Source organism: Alligator sinensis, unplaced genomic scaffold (assembly GCF_000455745.1).
Source record: "Alligator sinensis unplaced genomic scaffold, ASM45574v1 scaffold1083_1, whole genome shotgun sequence".
NCBI lineage: Eukaryota > Metazoa > Chordata > Crocodylia > Alligatoridae > Alligator > Alligator sinensis.
Genome location: NW_005842644.1, coordinates 609,637 through 633,043, shown reverse-complemented (window position 1 = coordinate 633,043; position 23,407 = coordinate 609,637). Strand labels below are relative to the sequence as shown.

The following is a 23,407-nucleotide window of genomic DNA, read 5'->3' as shown; positions in this document are numbered from 1 at the left end:
CTTCCGATGACTCCTGTTCCCTGACTGCAATCTGGACTCAAGCCCTGGCTCCTCAACCCTCTCCTGCCTGACTACAGCACAGAGCATGGAGCATGCACTGTAATCCCGTTAACTCCCACTGTACAGAAAACAGGAGAGCAAAAGGCGGCTACAACCAGGTCCCTTCAGGGAGACCCAGTATCTTCTTGCGTGGCAGCAGAAATACAGCAAATTCTGCTGCAAAAAGGCTGAATTACACCATTCTGGAAAAATGACAAGTTCTGCAGACAGAACAGCACAGGTCACGGGAACCCAGGAACACAAGAAATGCCATTTACTGGGTCAGACTGTAGGTCCATCTTGTCCAGTCTCCGGTGTCACATGGCGGCAGAAGCCAGATGGGAGAGTGAACTGGGTCTGACCAGGGTTTTTCCCCCACACTGTTTCTCTGGCACTTGCAGCCTTCAGCATTTAAGGTCTAGGAATTTCCGATTCAGAGGCCATGCCCCTCACTCCCACATAAAATAGCTCCTGAAGCCCCTTTCTTTCCAAGAATGGGTCCAATCCCTTTCTGAATCTGGCTAAGCTCTCAGCTTCCACCACATTTGGTGGCCACGAGTTCCGCACTTTAATTGCACGCTGCGTGAAAAAGAACTTCCTGGCGTTAGTTTTAAACTCACTGCCTACTGCTTTCATGCTGGGACCCCTGGTTATTGTATTGTGAGAAACAGTAAGTAATAAATCCCTAGGGACTTCCTCTTCACCATTTAGTGTGTTGTAAACCCTTCTCCTGTCCTGACTTAAGCATCTCTTTTCTAAACTGACCAGGCCTGGCCTCTTTAGTCTTTCCTCAAACGGATGCCCCTCACCCTTGCGGCCCTTCTCTGCACTTCTCTAGTTCTTCTCTCTCCTTTTGGAGGTGTGGGGACCAGAACTGGGCACAGGCTTCAAGGCATGGATGCACCATGGATTTATAAAAGGGCATCATGATACTGTCCATGTTTCTTACGATTCCCTTCTAAATAACCCCTAACATGCTGTTTATCTTTTTGATGACTGTTGAGCACCGACCTGATGGTTTTAGTGAACTGCCCACAATGACTCCCAGATCTCCTTCCAGTAACAGATGATGTACAGCCCATGACACCATAGGTAGTTTGGGTTATTTTTGCCCAGGTGCATCACTTTACACTTCTCTACATTAAATTTAATCTGCCATTTAGTTGCCCATTTTGCTCAACTGTGCCAGATCTTGCTGCAGTTCCTCAACTAGAAGGGATCTCCCGGGGCCCTGGCTGAGAGGACTGGGACAGCAAACTAACTTTTTCAGGCATTGTGCAGATTCTGGCAGATACCACTGGTCTATGCAGACTTTATTCAGATTGTAAAATCATCTCTGCACCCACGCAGGCAATTGCCTTTAAGTTAATAAAAATACGGGAACTTATTACACAGCTTCTGTTTCTGGAAACTGACCACATTCACCCTCTTTGCCACAGCTTTGCAATCAGAGCTTGCATGGAATGGCTTATCTACTACGGTCCCTACAAGAGTTTCAGAGTCAGGATGCAACTCCCCCTTTCTGTAGATGCCGGCTGCTTTTCTTATACATCTAGAGACATGACATCTGCTAAATTCAAAATATATTTTATCTGAATGATTCTGTCTTACTACAACTGCCCCCCCCAGGCTGCCCCAATTCCCCCTTCCCCTGTTCCTCTCACTCCCCACCCCCATTGGAAGGTGAGGGACTTTCCCCCCAACATTAAAAGGGTGGGAAACCTCATTTTCTAATCAAGTAAATCCAGTAGCTTCATAAAGCCCAGTTGTACAAATTAGAACCGTCTCGAACAACTGTGAAGGAAACATTCAAGACTGAATCAAATGTAAATAAATGTGCTGTCATTTCCCCAAGTCAGTCAGCCCTGCTACCTGCACTAATCCTGTTCAGGGCTTTGCCAAGAAACAGCAGAGTGAAATGATCAAGCCTAAGAAGGTTTTCACAACTGCTATACAAAACCCTGGGCAACAGTGAAACTCAATCATGCAAGCTTCATGTTGCTGCTTCTTGGAACAGCTCCAAACTGCTCCAGGGACAGACACCCACTGGGAAAGGGCTTCATCTCCCTTTCAGCAGCTGCACATGCAGAGTTGGGGCTTTGGTTTTAATCAGATGCTTCCCAACTGAATTTGGTCACAAAGAGCCGGACAGCACTCTAGCAGACACCGTAAGTGCCTGCTTCTGAACCTCACTGGTAGATCCCTCCTGCCATCACCCCCTTCCTCTTTACCTACCTCTAGGTATTAGAGATCAGGTACCATTTATCTGCTCTCAGTATTGGCATGCATAATACGGTTGTACATCACAGGTAACAACTTTTAGTTTAAAGAGGAAATACCTGTACCTTTCGTAGAAATATTCTTTCAAATACGAAACCTCCACGGGCAGAGAAACATTTGGGTGATGGTTCCTGGAGCGCACTCAGCTTTAGAAAATATTTTAATTCAGTATGAAGTGTCTCTCCAACCTCCTATTCTGAGAAAAGGAAGAAAGAAAAAAATTGTAACCACTTACCAAAAAAGAAAAAAAAGCCATTGAGAGGCTACTGTCCCACGAAGAATTTCACATGCAAACTCACCCACCGGACAATGCCAGTGAGGCTAAAGAAAACTGGAATGCGAGATGTGTTCCCTAAAACCATTACTGCCGGCAGACTGGGGGCACTCCCTTCGACTGCAATACCTGCGGGTTTAATAATGCCACCAAACACAAACCCCTATTTTGGTTTGTGGCTGTGCAAGGGTTAACGGGCCCTCTTCTCGGCAGCCCCCAGACTCAGCTGTGAAATGCATGCTTCGTTCAAGAACGCGGGGTTGTTTTCCTGACATCACTCGAAAAGAAAGTTCTAAGTCGTCAAGGAAACCGAAAGGTCGTTTTCCCTTGTTCCAAGAGTAACCGCACCAATAGAATACATGCATTACACATTCAGGCTGGGGCCCCTATTACTTTAAAGGGACAGCAAGGCATTGAAGCCCAGAATTGAATTTACAATAGTCTGAAAAGGAGTGATTCACTGGGGAGGGCTGAGAGAGAACAGTATTTGGCTGACAGTCTCTTCACTTTGCCATTAAAACCAGTATTTGAACCAGATGCTTCTCCTACACAATTCAGATTCTTTATCATCCTGTGTTTATGACTAAATTAAACTGAAGCTTTAATAATGAACCCATAATATCAGTAATACTGGTCAGGTGTCTCCCTCTTCTGTACCACTCCTGTAAAACTGTGGATTAAAATTAGATAAATACTCTACATAGCTATCATAGAAATCATAGACAAATGAGGGCGGAAGGGAGCTCAGGAGGTCACATCTAGTCCAACCCCCTGCTCCAAAAAGGACCAGCCCCAACTAGATCATCCCAGCCAAAGCCTTGTCTACCTGGGTCTTCAAGACCTCCAAGGACGGAGACTCCACCACTTCTCTGGGGAGCCTGTTCCGGTGTCTACCCTCCTAATGAGAAAACTTTTCCTAACATCCAACCTAAACTTCCCTTGCTGCAACTTGAGACCACTGCAACTAGACCATCTTTCAGACAAAAACTTCAGCGGTCATGTGAGGCATAAGATACTGCAATTTGGGTTGGTCTAATAAAAGATATCAAATTCACCCAAGGAACCTTGTCTGCCTATGTCTTTAGACCACCACAGCTACAACCTAAACCCCTGCAATTTATGAAGCACTTGCGGAAAAAGCACCATCTCCCTTCTCACCTTCTGCATCACGAGTTAGTTATCTGCAATTTTTCATAACCCCTCAGAGGTCTCTGAATCACGGCTGCAAATTATCCGCTTTCAAAATGGTATGCTCTTACAACACATCTGGACTTGATGTTTCTTTCATCTCTTGTAAAATGCAGGACAGAGCAAAAAAGCAACATCAATCCAACTCCACACTCTCTGTTGTGTGAAGTTTTCCTGCTAGGATTTACCAGCTCCAACTAGCCGTGCTACCTCCGGGCCTTGTGCGAGATGGAGTGCTTCCAACAAGGGAAGGTGACCTTGTGCCACCAGTAAATGAACATGCACTCTCTGCGATAGGGCTTTGGAGCTTGATGAGAAATGCATCACGCTGCACACATGGGAGATCTCAGTATAACTGCCAAGATGGTCCTTACCGTTAGGGCAGGACAGACCCGGAGGAGCTATGGAGGCCAGGAGTAAACTGCAACCATATCCAATGTCATTCTGGAGTGCTCATCCCGATCGAGTCAGGAATAGCATCAACAGGCTCTCAGAGGAACCCTTCTACCACTTACTCTCCGTGGCCAGAAAACCTGCAACTATACACGGCTATTTCGGTGTTGATGGGAAATGAGAAAAAAATGACAAAGGGACAAAGCTTTGACAGAAACAGAGGTGCAAGGCAAAGATTTTCTACTCCCAGAGCACCTCTTAGGACACTTTTCTGCCACACACAATGAGCTGAGTGCTCATACTGTATCTAGAAGCATGTCTCAGGCCTTTTTGTCAGGCACATTCCTGTTTTTACAAGTACATCATGAATATATTTTTTTAAAAACCTGACTTCTGGATTAAAAGCAGACCCGCCAAGGAGAACAGAGCTATATGGAGGCCCTCTGAAGAAGGGACCAAAGTGATCTGGTTAGAGAAAAATAAACCCACTATGGGAAGAATCATGCCAGCTTACTGCCTAGGGGACCTTTTTCCTGACTCCTGCTGCTTTCCATGGGATAAGGCGCAGGTCCCTCGTATGCCACAGAGTAGGGAACTGGAGCTGTAGGGCCTTAACAAGGAAGGCAAGATAATGACCAAAAGTAAGGAAATGAAGAGGAAGAGCCCATTCTAGACTGGGGCTGCCTTTATAGCGAGATGCTTTCCTCCCTCCACAGGTGACTAAGTCTCAGTATTTTACTCTGACCAAAAATTATGACAATTTAAATGGTGTGTTAGCAGAAAGGAGAGAAATTTGCACTTGCCCTCATACAAACTTTTCCAGGCTTAGCAAAGAGACTATTATAAGTAGGGTCACACCATGGCAAGACAAAGGGATTTTCACGGGCTGCTCGCAGTGCACAGAGCCAATTCTGCGGTATTTTCATGGCGAGACCCCCCCCTCCTGACTGGCCAAGAGGCCCTGGGCGGCCTTGCCCCTCGCCGCTGATGGGCCAAGAAGCCAATCATTCAGACCACACCGTTGCACCTGGCTTTTTAAAAGATAGCACCGAAACCCCTATGCCTTCCTGACCTGCACCTTCACTGAGTCCACGTCACTAGCTCAGTCGCTCTCTCAAACTGCACGCTCTATGTGGCTGCAAGGATTGCTGCACTTTCTTTGAATTCCAGTAAGCTTTTTTGGGGGTCAATATCATGGGAAACACCATTTTTCACGGTAATAGCAGAACTGCCATTTTTCACGGTTTCCACAAAAATTGCAAAACCATGATTTAAGCAGCTCCCTAACAAGGAGGCAAAAGTCAGCCAGGCAGCTAAGGAACAATGACTGTCCTACACGATAGGATAGGAGAGGGTATCTTTTGTTTCAGAAAGAAGAATATTTTCCAAGGTCAAGGGTGTGCTAGCGACAGGCGGAAAAGAGCAACTCAGAGCCTATAAAACTCTGCAGGGTTCCAGGTCAGCGCTGCACCTTGGATTTTCTTCCAGAAAATTTGTAGATGTATATTCTATTTGCAAACTGCGAAAACACCTCACACGTATCAGCTCCCACCACCAGAGAGAATGACTTAGTCCAGGCGTAAAGAGATGATGGCAAAGCCTGGGGGGAACTCAACATCAAGGAGAAGCTGAACTAGGTTATATGTTTTCAACATTAGGAATTACACAGCGCTGACGGAGGTTTCCTTCACAGACATGCTATTATGCGGCCTAGGAAAAAAAACAAGGGTCCAAGCACACATTCAGCAAGCTGGCGGCCTCATTTCTTTCAGCTGTATGGGAAAAATAATTGTGTCACTAACAAACTGTTGCCATGCTTTCCTAAATTATCTGCTTACACGGAATGTAAAAGGTATATAGAATATATACAGAAAAATCTTGGTATGATATATATGTATATAATACATGCACAATTCCCTGTCTGCAAAGAGAATCCAAACAGGCAAAAATTCGCAGACCGTAGCCCTTCCTTTGTGGTGCCAGCTTAGAAAAACAACTACTAGAATCTATGACACTTTCTTTCATTAATATTTATTCTCTTCCTTGGCAAGTTACAGATCCTAATTATCTGCATTACCTAAAAGCAATGAAGCTTAGGGTGGCAGAAAGGCCTTTATGTACAGTTTTCTCTGCTTCTCTCTTCTTCCAACTTTTAGGACTGCTCTATTAAAAAATTGCAGGTGATAAAGTCAAACCCTGGGACAGTAACTGCCATACTTGATCCATATATAATCCAGTTAATTCAGTGATTCTCAACCAGGGTGATGGGGCACTCAGGGGTGTAGTGAGATCCTTTGAAGTCTGAACTGAAAGTGTGAAGAGATAAACCAGGTGTGGCAACTGCTGCACTCCAGCGGCCTCCTGCGTCTTGTGTATCAGTGCCCCAGTGCTTAAAAATGATGGCGGGTGTGCCTGAATTAAAGCTCGTCAAACAAGCTGTAGTCCAAGCACCCCTGCCTCCATTTTTAAGTGCAGGGACACCGATACAGGAGATGCAGTGGCACATTAATTAGAGCAGCTCTTGAAGCCACTCTAATTAAAGTGCCATCCCTCTCCTCCCCCACACGTGTAAAAGTGCCCCAAGATATTAGAGCTGATATTGCAAATTGTATTAAAAGCCATCCTTGAGTCTGCATGCTTTATTATACAAACTTTAAAAAACAACAACAACAAAAAGGTTTGGCCATGATCTTCAATGTGTACACAGCAGCTTGTATTTGAAAAATAGTATGTGATCATGCAATTAAAAACTAATTTATTAGTGTACACGCTTAAAGTGCAATGAAAACAGTCTGTAATGTGTATTGATCATTGAATGCTTAATAATGTAATCTTTGTTCTCAACAAAAAAGTTCTGACTGAGAGATTACTTTTCTACAGTTCCTGAATCCATACCTAATCTTTCATTTCTTTTCATTATGTTCAAATCAAGTACTATCAAGCACTCCATGGGCTTAATTTGTAACCCTCCTGAACTGAAGCTGTTCAGCTACTGGACCACAAAGACCCCGCAAGCCCTGTCAAATAAGTTTCTAACCACTTAGAACCAGAGTGGCCCACCAGGCATTTGGTGAATACTAATAAGTTCACGTGAATTCCCAAGTATGCATTTGCTACAGAATTTTCTAACAATTTCAAAACCTCCTGCTGCTCATAACTGCCTATCCATAAAATCACAGAATCACAGAAAATGAGGGTTGGGAGAGACCTCAGGAGGTCACATCTAGTCCAACCCCCCGCTCCAAGCAGGACCAGCTCCAACTACATCATCCCAGCCAAGGATTTGTCTACCTGGGTCTTCAAAACATCCAAGGATGGAGACTCCACCACTTCACTGGGTAACCAGTTCCAGTGCTTCACCACCCTCCTAGTGAGAAAGATTTTCCTAATATCCCTTGCTGCTACTTCCAAACACAAAAAAGAGCAAATGTTGTCAAGGAGCATCCTGAGACTTGGGGAAAAAGAGAAAATGGTATCATTCAGGAAGAGGGGTCATTAGCCACATTAGTCTGACGTCAGGCAGAAGCCAAGGCAGACCTGCACCTTACAGACGAACTAAATCAGAAATATATAAATTTAAGCTTTTGTGAGCCTGGGCTCACTTCAGTCTGATGAAATGAGCTGGGGCTCTCCAAAGTTTATGTTGTATATCACTGATTTAGTTCATTCACAAAGTACAAATCATTCAGAAAAAAGACACTGGATCTAAAATATATCAGTGTCCTGCTCAAGACGGAACTGAAACACAGCAAGGCCTTTGTCTGACGGGCATCTCCTGTCATCTAACAGTCTGTTCTGAAAGCTAAATTTGGGGCACTGACTTTTCACTACTACAGATTTGTTTTGGGCCCAGGGTAGAAAGGGAAGCTGGGTATCACTTTGATAGCAATTTGATTAAATGCATTTACTGGTTACAAGCTCCTTTTCATTGCTCTGAATTTCCACAATAAAGACATCAGCATGACATATTTATGCTATGTGTTGTCAAGATAACCCTCGTCAGCAACACAAGTTCTGCTTTTTTCTTAGGTCCTGAGTCTGCGAAGACATATGCATATGCTTAGCTTTACGTACCAAGCAGCCCCATCAACTTCACATGAAGTATTTACAATGCATGAAAGCTAAGTATGTGCTTAAGGATTTACCAAATCAAGACACAAGGGGATTAGAAGAGTACCTCATCAAACACGGGTATATGCATAGTCACAGGCTCCCTGCATTCTTTACACTGCCTATTTAAAGGCTACAGCTTGGTCTGGATGATGATCTTCAGAGGTCCTAAGTAGGCCACGCCTATGATCGATGCTTGCACAAGCCTTGACCTAGAGGTATTCGCACTTTCATACTACCTTTAAGCATTCAACCAGCAAGGGAGGGTATCATTGCTAAAGTGGTTCCCAGGGCATCAAGCCAGCTGTGCGTTTGCATCCATCACTCCCTCCATCTCTGCTTTAGGACAACAGGAAACATTTATTCTTCTAAATGTTGCTATATAACCAATGTTAGTCCTACTCTTAGGAACTCTTTTTTCCCCTTCTATGACACTCCCCAGCCTGTCTGTCAGGGGTCACTCTACTATTTATATCTTGCAAAGCCCCTGTAATTCATTCTGAATTCAAAAATCCTGTCCATGTCAGCTGGGTGTGCCCTCTAACTATGATTTGGAGCACCGTGGTGCCTGCTGCATTTCAGCCCAACTCAACACAGGCTTGGGGTCCTTTACAATCTAGTGAGCTACTTTGGTTCATTTTGAATCTTTGAGCTGCCTGGCCCTGCACTTGGTTTTCTTTAGGCTATTTTGATGCATCTTCTCTTCTTTAATGCTTTTAATCTGACTGTTTACTTAAAGTAAAACAACATGCCATGTGGAAACTCCACATTTAATGGAAAGAAACCTTTAATTAGTAAAGTATTGCACCATGGGACAGATGTCAACATTTATACTTTCCACTTTTCCTCCTGTTTTTGACTTATCCCATGCCAGTGGACCAACAGGAAATTAATTCCACTACGCATGCCTAAATGCATCTCCCATCATCTCTTCTGGAAACATTTATGATTAGCACACCCACAGCCTATATGTCTAGGCTCCCATGTTATTAAACATTTCATGTCTGTTATATCAATCATCCAGATTACAAGATGACAATTTATGTCTTATGGGATTTGTTTAAGTGAAGAGGAAGAAATAATGAACCCAACTGGATAAAGAACATACCAAGCAGCCACATATCTTACCTGAAGAAACTGAACTTCTGAAACGTATTCTGAATTCCAGCTACGCTTTGATTCATGGCAGGGCTGCGGGATTGTGACAGTAATTAGGGCAAAACAGATTTTATGGAGCAATCTGAAAAATGCCTCATCTAGAAATAGAAAGGAACATCTCCAGCTATATCAGCTGAAACTTTCCAACATAAAAGTGTGAAGTAAGGTGCCTGAATTTAGGAAATGCTGAACAACCACACGTCTCAATGATGCCATTGAGAGTTACAAGTGCTCATACCTTTGAAAATCAAATCATCTGTCTGTAGGTACTGATGTGTTAGAAACTCATTTCAGACAGCCAAGCTGAAAATTGTCTTTTCCTTACTGAATAACACAGAAGTTTAACAACATTTAAAGCTGTGTTGTATCTCAGCCTGCACGTTTCAGTGTTAAATCTGAGCTTGTTACCCTTAGCCATCCATCCAAGGAAGACACTTTGAATTTCTGGACAAAACAGTGATTGTGCAAACACAGCAGTGCCAAAAATGCTCTTGTGCTTCAGAGCCCTAGAAGGCATAACCCAATATGTCCAGAATGGAAGCACTGAGGAAATAAAGGCAATGCATTTAAACCTGATAAAAAGAAGCGAGTGCTAAGAACCGTGCATAACTTAATCTGTCAGACAAGATTCGTTGGGCAAAAGTGGTATCTTTTATTGGATCAACTAAGAAGTTGGAAAAGTTGTTCTTTACAAGCTTTCGGCCACAAACACCTTTCTTCAGGCATAGGGAGAGTCTGCTGGAACCCACAGCCAGGAGATATCACCGATGCTAAGAGATCTATAGGACTCACCAATATATTGGACATTCATATAGATAAGAACATGCACAGCAATACTTTTTTTAAAGAGATGCAAGTCCTCAGGTTGCAGGCTGACGCCAGTCAAAATGGGAAGGTGATTTAAATCAACAAGTGAAAAGGCTTGATTAAAGAACCCATTTTTATAACTCTTCCTTTTGTACCACAGTTCTTTCTAATGAAAAGTGCCTTCTCATTGGGTAATATAACCAATAAAACACAGGATCATTGAAAAGCAAGGCTGGAAAGGACGTCACAAAGTAATCTAATCTAAACCAGGATCCGCCCTGACTAAACCAGCCCAGCCAAGTGTCTTTCTGACATGCTCTTGAAAATCTCCCAAGGATGGAAATCCCACCACGTCTCCATGCAGACTGTTCCAGTGTTTCACCACCCCCAGAGTCAGAACAAATGTTCTTCATCTCCAAACGCAATATCCCCTGCCGCAGCTTAAGAGAATTGCTCCTGGTCCTATCCCTTCAGCTACAGGAAAAAAACCCCATCTCCATCCTCTCTATAATCACCCTTCAGGTATTTAAAGATTATCAACCCCCTGCCACCCCATCTTCTCTTCTCCAGGCTATTTAGTAAAGAACTATTCTCCAAATTATTTAATAAAGAACCATTTAGCCCTAGTTCTTTCAGCCTTTCCTCATCAGTCTCATCTCCCAGGCACTTGATCATCTCTGTTGCTCTGCACTGGACTCTTTCCAAACAGTCTCCATCTTCCTTGAAGTATGGGGGAAGAAATGGACCCAGTACTCCAGCTGAGGCCTCACCAGTGCTGAATAGAGGAGAACCACTTCCCTCGATTAACAAGAGACATTTCCATTAATACAGCCCAATATGCAGTTGGCTTTTTTTGCAACAAGAGCACACTGCTGACTCATATTTGGCTTGTGGTCTACTGGAACCCCCAGATACTTCTTTGCAGTACTGCAGCCTAGTCAATCATTTCCCAGTCTGTATTTGTGCATGCAATAATTCTGTCCTAAGTGCAGGACTTTGGACTTGTCCTTACTGAAGCTCACTTGATTGACTGTGGACCATTTTTCCAGTCTATTCAGGTCATTCTGGATCCTAGCCCGGCCCTCCAGAGTATCTGCAACTCCGCCCAACTTGGTGTAGTCCGCAAATTTGCTATGTGTACACATGATCCCATCATCCAAATCATTACTAGACCCAGGATAGATGCCTGGGAAGCCCACTTGATGCTACTTCTCAACTAGACATTAAGCCACTGAGCACTACTCACTGAGCGCTATGATCCAATCAGGGGAGAGGGTCACAGATTGAGGTGCTGGGGTGATGCTGTTCTACTTAACCTGTTCTTCCACTGCTATAGGCTGCTTGTCTCCTTCCCTATCTTTGCAGCCAACTGCACTCGTTCAGTAGCTGCCCCTATTTGTGATGGCCAAATCAAAAAGAGGCATTAGATACTTCAGCTTCATCTGCATCAACCATAACTAGGATTGCCTTCTGCATTCTATAAGGAACCTATGGTTTTCTGGTCCTCCCTTTTACTCTTGACATACTTGTAAAATCTCTTATGGATTATTGCATATGGATTTACAATTAAACAGTCTAGATGTGGAGTGCCTTTTGCTATTTAGGAGAATATGCTATATATTAAAGGCAGTCATCTAATTATTTCTATGTTAGAAAAAAGTGAATGATTCATTACTTGTAAAAAAGTAATAAACAAACTTATTGCTCCTAACTTGTGTCAAGCAGCTACATTAGGATGGTAAGTGAAATTTAATTCTGATGAGTTGCATTGTAATATCTCCTGGAGTCAGAGGCTGGGTGCCACTCCCTGTGATAACTCTGCCAGTCTTTTGCACCCAATAGCACAGTCCATGAGTCCCCCACACTAAATCAAGCCCTTAATATAGCATATGACCTAGTGTGTCATACATACACAGCTTGGCTTAAAAGTTAGTGTTTTTTCCCTTGATTCTTTCTTTACCTAGATAGGCATGCAGCTTGTAAATCAAAGTTGCTGACACAGGCTCATGAATTCAGCATACTTCATTGTGTTTCTTTAAAATACTGGTTTTTTAGAAATGATAAGTAGTTTATGCCCCCACACACACACAATATACAAGCAAACCCCCCACAAAGGGAGTATTTCCTGGACAAGGGGAGATGCTTCCAGTGGCAAACATCAGGGGTTAGGGGGTGGGACTTCCGGCCCCAAGATGATGACCAGGGGATGGGGCACCTGTCAAGGGGCAGGTCTACCCTTGCAGCCCTCCACACCTCACCAAAACTTGTTAAGCAGTCCTCCAGACAAAATAACTGCTAACCCCTGCCCTAGACTGATCCTATAAGGCAAAGCTAATGCCTTAGTACAGTGATTCTGAACCAGGGTGCCACAACACCCTGGGATCCTTCCCAGGGTGCCATGCAAGGTTAGCATCATTAGGTGTGCAAACATGATTCACAAGATAGACCCAGAGTCTTCCCATAGGAATCCAAAGTCTCTATAACATCCTGCCCTGTTGTGGGTTTGCACAGTTCCTTGCAACATAAGAATTACTCTATTATTTTTCAGTGGTTAAAAAATGAGTGAAAACTAAGAGTTGGCATTTTCCAAGGGGTGCCTGAAGTCTATCAAGGGGTGCCTCAAGTTTAAAAAGGTTGAGAACCACTGTCTTAGTAGTATCCACGCTGCAAGACATTTCAAGAGAGGTGGAAAAATGTAATGCGGCATGTGGGGTTGTGCGGAGGTTTTTGTTTTTACATTTTGTCACTGGCAAGTCATCTTCCCACTCTGGCAAATATCCAGAATAAAATCTCAATATAGTAACATAAAATCTATGTTCAGCCTCTCTCTCTCTCACCCCAGTATCATCCCGTATTCTTCCATCTATTCTCATCTGTTCTACAAGGTATGCAGCCCTGAAGAATGGAGCGCTACTTGTTATACCAACAACACATGAAACTATCGAAACGATCATGCAATGAAACATGAGGAAGCTGAAAAATTAACAATTATTAATATTGATTTCCATCTGCAAAGTACTTCTGATGCTAAGTAATTCTTGAGCACACTCCTACAAGAAAGGAAGGTAGAAAAGTAAAAATATTAACCTCTTTTTACAGAAGAGGCAATATCCTTAAGTAACTTATCCCAGGCACGCCACTAAAACAGGTTTATTATAAAGCTGCAAACTATTATAAATATACTAGTTTGAGCCACAATACTCGTTCCCAAAATGGAGAGAAAACTCCTTATAACTTCATCCGCAAATTGTGAGCAAATCCTGTATCAAGGGCTGTTTGAGGAAAAACACATTTTTTCTCTTGCTGCAGAGAGCAGAAGGCAGATCCAGGGCTGGAAGCTGCAGCAAAGTAGGTTTAGACTGGACATCACGACAAACTTCTTCACTGTCAGAGCAGCGAGGCCATGGAATAGACTCCAGGAAGGGTGGGGACTCTCCACTGGAGGTGTTCAAGGAGAGGCTGGACAAGCACTGGTCAGCAATGATCTGAGTAGCAATGCCTATGCTCAGCTATGGGTATTTCCCAGGCTTCTTGGCTTTGCTGGTTCCCACATGGAGCTGGAAATGAATTTTTCCCCCTCTGGTATTATGGATCAGGTGGTGGAGGGATTGGGGGGCTCACCTTCCTCAAAAGCACCGGGCACTGTCTGCAGCCCAGGCTGGGGATTTTGACTGGGCTGTGCCAGTGTTCCTGCTGGGTCTTAAACCCAGAGATTCCTGGCTAAAGGGTCTTGCCTTCCACTCAGGGTCTGATCAATCACAATATTTGGGGTAAGGAAATAATTTTACCCCATGGTCAGACTGGTACAGCCTGTGGGGTTTTTTGCCTTCTTCTGTAGCTGGAGATGGGACCCTCTTCCTTGGATCTCTCAATATTTGCTTTAACACCCATCACAGCAGCAGGACAGCGGCCACCATTGTCCCCCAGCTTTACCTATGGCAGGTTAGGGTGTTACACCTTGCGACTGTCAAGATTCACGCATAGTTTTCCTAAAAGCTTATAAAATGGATTTGGATAGGGAGGATCCTGCCTCTGGCAGGAGGCTGGACTAGATGTGACCTCTGAAGGTCCCTTCCGGCCCTACATTTCTATAAGGCTATGATTCACTAGTCTATGGTGGACTGAGACAGGCAAGCTGGTTACCCACAAACATAAAAATTTACAAGCAAAAACACTTTAATGGAACACCAACAGCCCCACTCCGGCCGCTCTAACCCACAGGAAGCATAAGAGAAAAAGAAAATCAAACAGCGAAGGGTTTGTGAAAGCAAGTGTAAGGGAGAAGAGGCCGATATAAACGTGTCAATAAGCTTTCAGTGGAATTTCTGCCTCCTTTTAGATACTCCTAGAAGGCTGCATAGGTCTTCCAAGTCCTATACAAAGAGTCTGTAAAGTTTAGGATTCAAGACCTAGCAGCTACCGTATATATTTCTGCTGGGGCATGAACTACTTTTGTGAAAGAAAGAACAACTACTGTATTTACCTGAACACAACACCCATGCTTTTTCTAAAATAAGCAGCTGGAAATTATTTTCTAAAATAAGCAGCTGGCACGTCATAAAATGAGGAAATGCAGAGAGCAAAGGGCTGTATCCTGTCAGAGCCAAGCTGCCCAATCCCTCTTTTTGAGCTGGATGGAAAGCCTGTAGCACCTGTCCAGTCTGCTGAGGAGGGTCCCCAGCTCAAGCAGGGGGGCCAGGCAGTTCAGCTCCAGCAGGACGAGCCTTTGGCTGACACGGCTGTTTTGTTCTATCAGCAACATCTTCTGCACCCCTCTTTCCTGTTCTGGCTGAACTGGGGTGACAGGCAGAGCTCCTGCTGGGTCAACTGAGGGCCCGAACCCACTGGAGCCAAATTGTCCGGCCCTTCTCAGCCCTGCAGGTGCTGCCGACTGCCTGCCCAGCTCATCTTGGGAGGAGAAGACAGGTTGGGAAGTGCAGCTCAGACAGCAGCATCTGCTGCTGCCCCGCAGTTCGCGGGTTGACAGGGTAGCCACAGGTTTTTACTCCCCCCTGCCTACTGCAGACAGCTGTGCTTTCCCTGCAAAAAGTGCCATGCAAGCAATGTTTGCAATTTTTTTTCTTCATTCTACCTTTCAAGGAGGAGCCGTCTCTCATTCAGGGGCATGTGCATGTATGCAAGAAGATACAATGATGACATCAATATTTTTTGCCTGGTTTTCTTGAGCTACCAGTCTGCTGCTATTACTTGGGAGGGCCTTACCCTAGCAGTTAGGGTTGTATACCACAATCTGAGGCTGCTGCTTCCTCTCTGACTTGGCTTGATACTCGACCTGAGTGCCATTCATGGGCCATGGGCTGGTCGCTACACTCCAGGTGAGCAGACCTTGAACACCAGAAGTGCCCCACACAAAAGTAAAGGATCCTCATGTTGACAGGTTCCTGAGATACCAGATAGCAGCTTATTGCTATGGAAGGAGCAAATTGTTCTACAGACGAGTCCTTAATTTTGATGCCCGCTTTGGAGATTGGGTGGCTATAAAACGAGCTGTCCTAACTGATAAACAGTCAAACCAAATCTATGCTAAGTTCACTTTAAAAGACCAGAAATTCTGGGATACAGGTTGTAACCATGTTTGTCTACAGGCAAAAGCAATCAGCACTCTTGGTAGAGGTGATATCTTTTATTAGGCCAACTAGATAGGTGCGAATAAAGACATTTTTTTGCAACTATCTAGTTGGGCAAAACTTTTGGGGGCACAAATGTGTTGGTACCTCCTCAAAAGCTGTATCCTGAAAATGCTGAGATCAAAATAATCTATGGGCATCCATTTTAAAAACATAAAACTAACTTGTTCCAGTTTGATCTTCTTATTGCTTTTGCTATTCATTAGAAGTTGGTGCAAGTGTAAAGGAACTGGCTTCTTTGATGAGAGCTATTTTAGCTCACTTTTTGGGGATGTCTCCCCTCCACACTCCTTTAGACCAAAGTCAAAAACTTCTTGGTAGCTCACTCAGAGGGGTCAGACTGTTTTTTCAGACTGCCTTGCAGAAACAAGCTGGACTGTCAGGCGGTATGGACACTTTTAAGGAATTCTCGCAATGCTGGTAGCATCTACGCAGCAGGACCAGCTAAGACTGGTAACCAGCTTTTTTACCACTGAATCCCACTTGGAGTGGGAAATGGCGATAAAAATGTCAGCAGCTGGTCTAGCCCCCTCAACTGCTGTTCTATTATTAGTGTACCCTCCGATTAAAAATAAAAAAACCCAGAAAAATCCCCTGCAATTTTCAATATATACCTGACTCCAGCAGAACCACTAATCCAATTTACTTTCAACAAAGAGCAATAAAATGTGTTTTTCTGCTCTGCCAACTAAATTGTTTTCAATCCCAGTTGCAGGGAAAGAAATCCACTGTACCTAGAAAGATTGCCCGTTACCCACTGCCAACAAGGTGTTGGATTCTCCTCCTAGCCGCTGTGATCAACACACATTCTTTTTAATTTACAGACAGAATTAACAGAAAAATACTTAGGAGACTGTAATTCATCTTTCAGAAGCACAGATCCAAGGACACCACATGCTAAAACACCCCACTAGCTGGACATATGTGAAATAAGATGAGTTATCATAAGATATGTGAAATGATACGAGTAATCAGGGTAGCAACTGAAACGGTTACTATTTTAAGCTGTTTGGCTTGTACCACGAAGTCTCCCGTGTAAGCTGACCCACATATAAATCAATACAGTTACGATGGAGGCTAGCTGAAACCACGGTGCAATGCAGGAGACGCAGAAGTCATGAAGCTCCTTTCAGGAACAAGATAAGAGAACCAATGAAAGCTATCATCCGAAACGCAGGCACTGCCAGGCAAGTCACCATCAACCACTTCATGGGACCTGGGCCATTAACCAAAGGAAGTGCATCCTGCAACAAGCCCCAAATGTTGTCCTACTGCTCTGCTCAAAAGAAACTGCTTTTAAAATGTCACATCCAATCCTAATGCTCTCTGAAAAAAAGAGTACAGTGGCGTGTCACCTAACATTTCATATTCAACTGTCTGCAATGGTTTAGTTCACATCCATCAAATTAACGGTCTAACTCAGCTACAGTCACTCGTAGAAAGCTGCTCAGACACTTAGTCATGAGACGGATACATGGAAAAGCACAGAATAAATCATGGGTTCATATCATGGCACTGTTTTGTGACCCCCTTCATGATGTTATAAAAGAGATCAGATTAGATCACTTGCCCTTGATCTTAAAACCTACAACCAGCCATTTCGAAAGTGGCCAGCAATTTTGGATGTTTCACGTGTTTGTTCAAGCAACCTGAATGACTTTAAAGGCCCCTAATTTTTTTTTAATTGAAAACCCAGGCTTTGAAAACCACAACCCATCATAGGGTCTTAAGTCAACCGCCCAAAAGTCGGTCACTTTAGAAAAGCTTGAACTGTATGAATCTATCACTTTCTTACTAGTCACTAATGACATGCAAAAAAGATTTGCAGAAAGCCGACGGAAGAAGAAATGACTTTGCAACACACCCTTTCCAGAGAGGGTCCAGAAATTTGTGATGGGCACACTTCTTCCTTATCACCAGACCCATCCAACACATGGCACTTAGGGCACCTACACACATCCTGGATGCCTGCTCAATTAATACATGTCAGAGAAGATTCAATTAATCAAGTCTGCTGGAGGATGTTGCAGCCTCTGTGTCACATCTACTCAGTGTCCCTGTGCTTCAAAATGGTGGTGGGGGTGCGTTGAACAAGCTTTAGTTCAAGCCCCCTCCTGCCATTCTGAAGTGCAGGATGCTGAGTACGCATGATGCTACAGGCACTTTAATTAGAGCAGCTCTAATTAATGCACCCCCCATCCACCCCAAAGCACGTGTATAGACACTCTAAGTCTCAAGTGCTATCTCTGTGCCTCTAACCTGGACACAAAGAGCAATTTGAACTCAACCAAACGTTATTACGTTATTAGAATGGAAAAAATCTGACAAACTGGCTGTATCCTAACTTCAACAATAAAAGCAATCAGATCATAGATTGTCAAAACTGCTGCAAACCTGAGTCATGTTGGATTCATCACAACATCTGGATATGCCAACTGCCACCCCAGCAACAAACGCTTTCTTCCGTCTTTCACACAGCAGCAGATTACATGCACCCTTTCCAAAAGCCCTAGAGCCATGGGGCTAGAAGGGAGCTCCAGAGGTCACATCTAATCCGACCCCCTGCCTAAGGCAAGATCAGCCCTGTCCGAGCCATCCTGTACAAATCCACTGTCTAACCTGCTAGACAAACTAAAATCAACCCTGATGCAACGCAAGGCATAACAGCTGAACCTATGCGCTACAGAACGCTATGCTCTGCAGAAACACTGCAGAGAAAGGGGGTTTTTTTATTCAGGTTTAAAATAATGCAAAGGAAAGGGGAAAGGAGACAGTATTTTCTATCAGGATACCAGGTATGAAATTCCTTGCCAGAAGGTAAACCCCTGTGCCAAATCCATTTGGCACAGTCTCATGCTTTGCCCCCAGTTCTAGCCTGGCAGCTAGGAAAAACCAAGGTCTTTGTTTCTCCATGCTCCCTTCACCATCTCAGCCACCTGGAGAGAAATCCCAGGGGCCTTTTGCTCAGCTTTCTGTGGGGTGTCCTACATTTGCCAGCAGAAGCCAGACTCAATCATGATGCCTAAAAGTAGACATAAAGAAATTTCGCTTGATGCCCTGACTAAAAATAAGATGCCTGTATGTCTAATCTAATGAATGGACAGCAAGAAGAGTCATATGAGGCTGAAAAGACCCAGATGGAATACAAATAGACCTTTTACACTTCTGGCTGATTTTTACCTACAACCGTATGTTAGAGTCATAGAAAATGAGGGCAGGCAGGGACCTCAGGAGGTCACATCTGATCCAACCCACTGCTCAAAGCAGAACCAGCCCCAACTCCAACATCCCCGTCGAGGCTTTGTTGAGCTGGGTCTTCAAAACCTCCAAGGATAGAGACTGCACCACCTCTCTGGGGAGCCTGTTCCAGTGCTCCACCACCCTCCTACTGAGAAAGTTTTTCCTAATATCCAACCTCAACTTCCCTTGCTGCAACTGGAGCCCATTGCTCCTTGTTCTGTCATTTGCCCCCACTGAGAACAGCCCAGGTCTGAATGTTGATATGAATTTGTCTTTTTTGCCCATGGGTAATGGGATGTAAGTACTGCAATTAAATGGCATACATGCCAATTCAACCTTGTAAATATTAAGATTATCCAAATGAACTTTCCAAATGTAACCAGTAAAATGACTAGGGATTACACAATTAGCACAGACTGGTAACTGGGTATCTTACTTTCTAACTAACTTTCTTACTTACTAATCTTACTTTCTAAGTAACTGGCAACTTACTTTCTATGTTCAGAAAGCTGATTTACACCATGGATTAAATTTGTAACCAAAGCAAATAACACAATGTCCAACTAATGTCGCACTATGACATGATGAACAGTCCTTTGGACGCTGCATTGAACTGCTGTGGACAGTATCTCTCTTCTACACATGTAGAAATCTTAAAGAGGGAAAAATGATCCGACATATAACTGTTTTATAATACCAAGAAACAATCTGTTCTGTCTAGCCAGTATTCTGGCTAATCTTCTACTTAACTGTGTTACAGTATTATTTATTTGTTATATATAAAAGCCTTTTCAGGATTCAGTTTCCACAGAAGAGCCTATGAAAAAATGCAAGCGCGATGTATGCAAAATTAGAGAGGTCCCAAATAGAAATTGTCAAAGCCATGTTGTATGCAGAATAACTTAACTAAGACTAACTTTTCATACGCAAACATTTTGCTGATGCGGTAAGAGCAATTCTTCCTTGACAACGCAGTAAGCTGACAAAAAACATTAGCCTCCCGCTGTACATCTGCTAGAAGTGACTCGCAGATGATTTTAAACATTTGTTCCACGCTATACTGTTAAAAAGCAACCTCAGTTACCTTGCTGTTGATTTGCATGCTGCCTCCTCTGATCCAACTTGCATAACCAAGGCTCTGGGAACATTTCTCTTTGTACCACCAGAGAAGCAACTTTGCAAAGTAAATGGAAAAAGCATTTGGTTCCAAATCCTTCAAGAAGGTTTTGGCAGCCTCTTGCTGTAAAATAGCATGCACTGGATCTTATGGTCCATGGATAGCAATGCTGCTTTTTTTAGCTTAAGTTGCTTGGTGCCTATTAGCAGAGTTAAAGGCTAACCAGCCAGCAGAAATATGTCTGGCTAGTTCCTACAGCAACATCTTTCCCTGCAAGAACTAAAAAAAAAGAGCTACAGATCCTCCGGGCAGCCTGCCAGATAAACTTAACTCAACAGGAAGAAACAGCGGCAAGTAAAAACTTTGCAAGCTAAAAGGTGGCTGTTTTCTCATTTCTACTTCCTTCTCTTGCCCTCCCCGTCTGTACTCTTGTTTATAAAAATACTACTCCCTGCTACCTTAAAAAAAGGTCACAGTGCACAGAGACAAACCCCACGCCACCACCTAGATCCGTGAAGAGGAAAGTTGTCAGGGTGCCTAAAAAATTCCTCTCTCCAAATCAAGTCCATCCATCTAGAAGAGCAAATACTTCAGTTTGTTTGCAGCTGGGGTACAGTTGGGACTGTCCCCGGCAGAAGCAGGGTCTCACCTTCTGATAGTCTCTCCCGCTGAAGCAGTTTCTGCTTTCCACATCATCCATTTTTTCTTAATTACAGAAGAGGCTAAATATATCTTGAAGGAAAATCAAAACCTGTTTAGCCCACATCCTACTGGGCTCCTAATGGAATAAACCTGAGCTGTTCAGATCTTTCTTGCTCTCTCTTCTGGAGGATTTATTCACATGGAGACCCAGATCTGAGGGCCTTGTTATTCCAAGAAAAGAAGCCGTTGCAGAAGCACAGATACATTTTCCTATTCTTCACCATGCCAGGGTGCCCAGTTCCGTTATGAAGGCATGTTCAAAGCCACGCGCCCCAAGAACAAGAGCAAATTCTTAATGAAGACATTAAAAATAGTGTACGTTTTATTTCCTTTTCGTACAATCATAGACAACGAGGGCTGGAAGGGACCTCAGGAGGTCACATCTAGTCCAACCCCCTGCTCCAAGCAGGACCAGCTCCAACTACATCATCCCAGTCAAAAGGCTTTGTCTAGCCAGGTCTTCAAAACCTCCAAGGATGGAGACTCCACCACCTCTCTGGCCTGTTCCAGTGCTTCACCACCCTCCACGTGAGAAAGTTTTTCCTAATATCCAACCTAAACTCCCTTGCTGCAGCTTGAGCCCATTGTTCCTTGCTCTGTCATCTGCCCTCACTGAGACCAGTCCAGCTCCATCCTCTTTGCAACCCCCTGCAGGAAGTTGACAGCTGCTATTCAATCCCCCTCGGTCTTCTCTTCTCCAGACTAAAGCAGCCCCATTCCCTCAACCACTCCTCACCAGTCCTGTTCCCCAGCTCCCAACCGTTTTCACTGCCCTCCGCTGGACTCTCTCCAACTTGTCCAAATCCTTTCTGCAGTGGGAGGCCCACAGCTGGACACCGGCCTCCAAATATCACTGGGACAGTAAGAAGATTTTTGCCAAAAATGCCAGTTATTAAAGACTAGATGACATGTATGGAGAGTCTGGTAAATGCAAGTACTGATGGACATCCAACCCAAATCTCACTACAAAAGACACAACTTCCCTGCTCTGAGCTTGTCAGTGATCCTGCAGATGTGACCCCGAAACTTGAAAACAGATGACTTCCTGCATTTGTTTTGGGAATGATTGTTACAGCCAAAACTTCCTGTCTCAATTCCACGTACAATACTGTACCTCCTCCAAGACACCTTTCAACTTCAAAAGCTTGTTGACTTGGAGGTAGCTCTTAGCTCCACTTCAGCAGATGAGTACGACTACCCTGACCAAAGCGGGTCAGCTGGACCAAGGCTTCAAGAACCTGAAGGAGGTTCCAGGATTATGCTCTAGCCTCCCGTGGGGCTGGAAACCGGGGTTGTCCAAAGCAGGCTTTTTATGTCAGGGTTTGCAGAACATGCCAAGAACATACGCAGAAGTGACATTTTTGCTTGCACATAAGAGACCTCCTTAATGAATTCAAAGCAATGTTTCACTTGCTTAAAGTGGTAGTTAAATTTTGCTTTTGGCAAGAGAATAAGTTCTATTTATGGACTTCTCCCCCAAAGTAGGAGAGAGAAATAATTATTTCAACACAGCATCCATTTTAAATTGAACTGGTGGTGGATAGAAGAGATGTTTTTACAATAGAAGACCCCTTCTGTGAGGCAGAGCCATTGGGAGGTCAACTGTTAGGTTAAATTAGGCCGGAGAAATAGTACCTCTTCAGCAAGAAAGGCAAATGTTATTACTCTTTCCTATCTTGTGAACAGTTGGGAGGAGCAATGGAAAAGCAACAAAAGCAGAGAGCAAAGTCCTTGTGTCCAATTTTGCAAAAGATCGTCCATCTCCTCGCCTGACACAAAGAGGTCAAAGGGCACTCCCTTGCTATTTCCAGATGCAAAGAGGTCAAACACCATCCCCTCCCCCTATCTAAATCTTGTACAGTGAATAGAGGTGCTTCATTGTTCAAAGTCCACTCTGCTCAACCCAAATCCTGCCATGCAACTCTTGGTCTTCAACTCCCCTCTGACGGTCCGCCTCCAAGATTAATAAATTCTGCTCCACCCGAAGGTCATCAACACCTTTCCTAGACAGGGTAGGGCTAATTGCATTGACCCGACCATTTACAGAAACCCCAACATATTGACTGTCGTAAGCAGACCCAACCTATTATTCCCTACCTGAGAACTGGGTTAAGACGCACTTTAATTTACTAGTTGTGCAAATTGCAACCTCCAAAAGCTAGGAACTATAGCATGAAAGCACGTATCCGTCCTACCCTGTAACATTACTTCTGCCCTGTGGAGCTGGCAAGAAGAGCTACTGGAGAGTACACTGTAAGTCTGGCTGCCCTATAATAAGCAGGTCTGACAAATTACTAAATACACATGCCATTTTATGTGGTGTGGTATGGTGTCCCTCACAGAATGACACGGTTTCCTCTGCGCTGCAGTCCAACGGCTCTCAGCAGTGGGTTAAGACAACTACTCTACTAACCAGGACAGGGATTGTGGGTGGCATGCTGCCATAGCTCA

General features: G+C 44.0%; 1 protein-coding gene across 1 annotated transcript in view; it reads right to left on the bottom strand.

Annotated features, from left to right (window-relative positions):
• PPP6R2 (protein phosphatase 6 regulatory subunit 2) overlaps positions 1-23,407 on the bottom strand; it is a 154,817-nt gene that overhangs the window by 115,989 nt on the left and 15,421 nt on the right. The window contains exon 2 of the mRNA XM_025215448.1: positions 2,385-2,515. The gene's annotated coding sequence lies outside the window, so the exon portion shown is untranslated. The remainder of the gene's footprint in view (positions 1-2,384; positions 2,516-23,407) is intronic.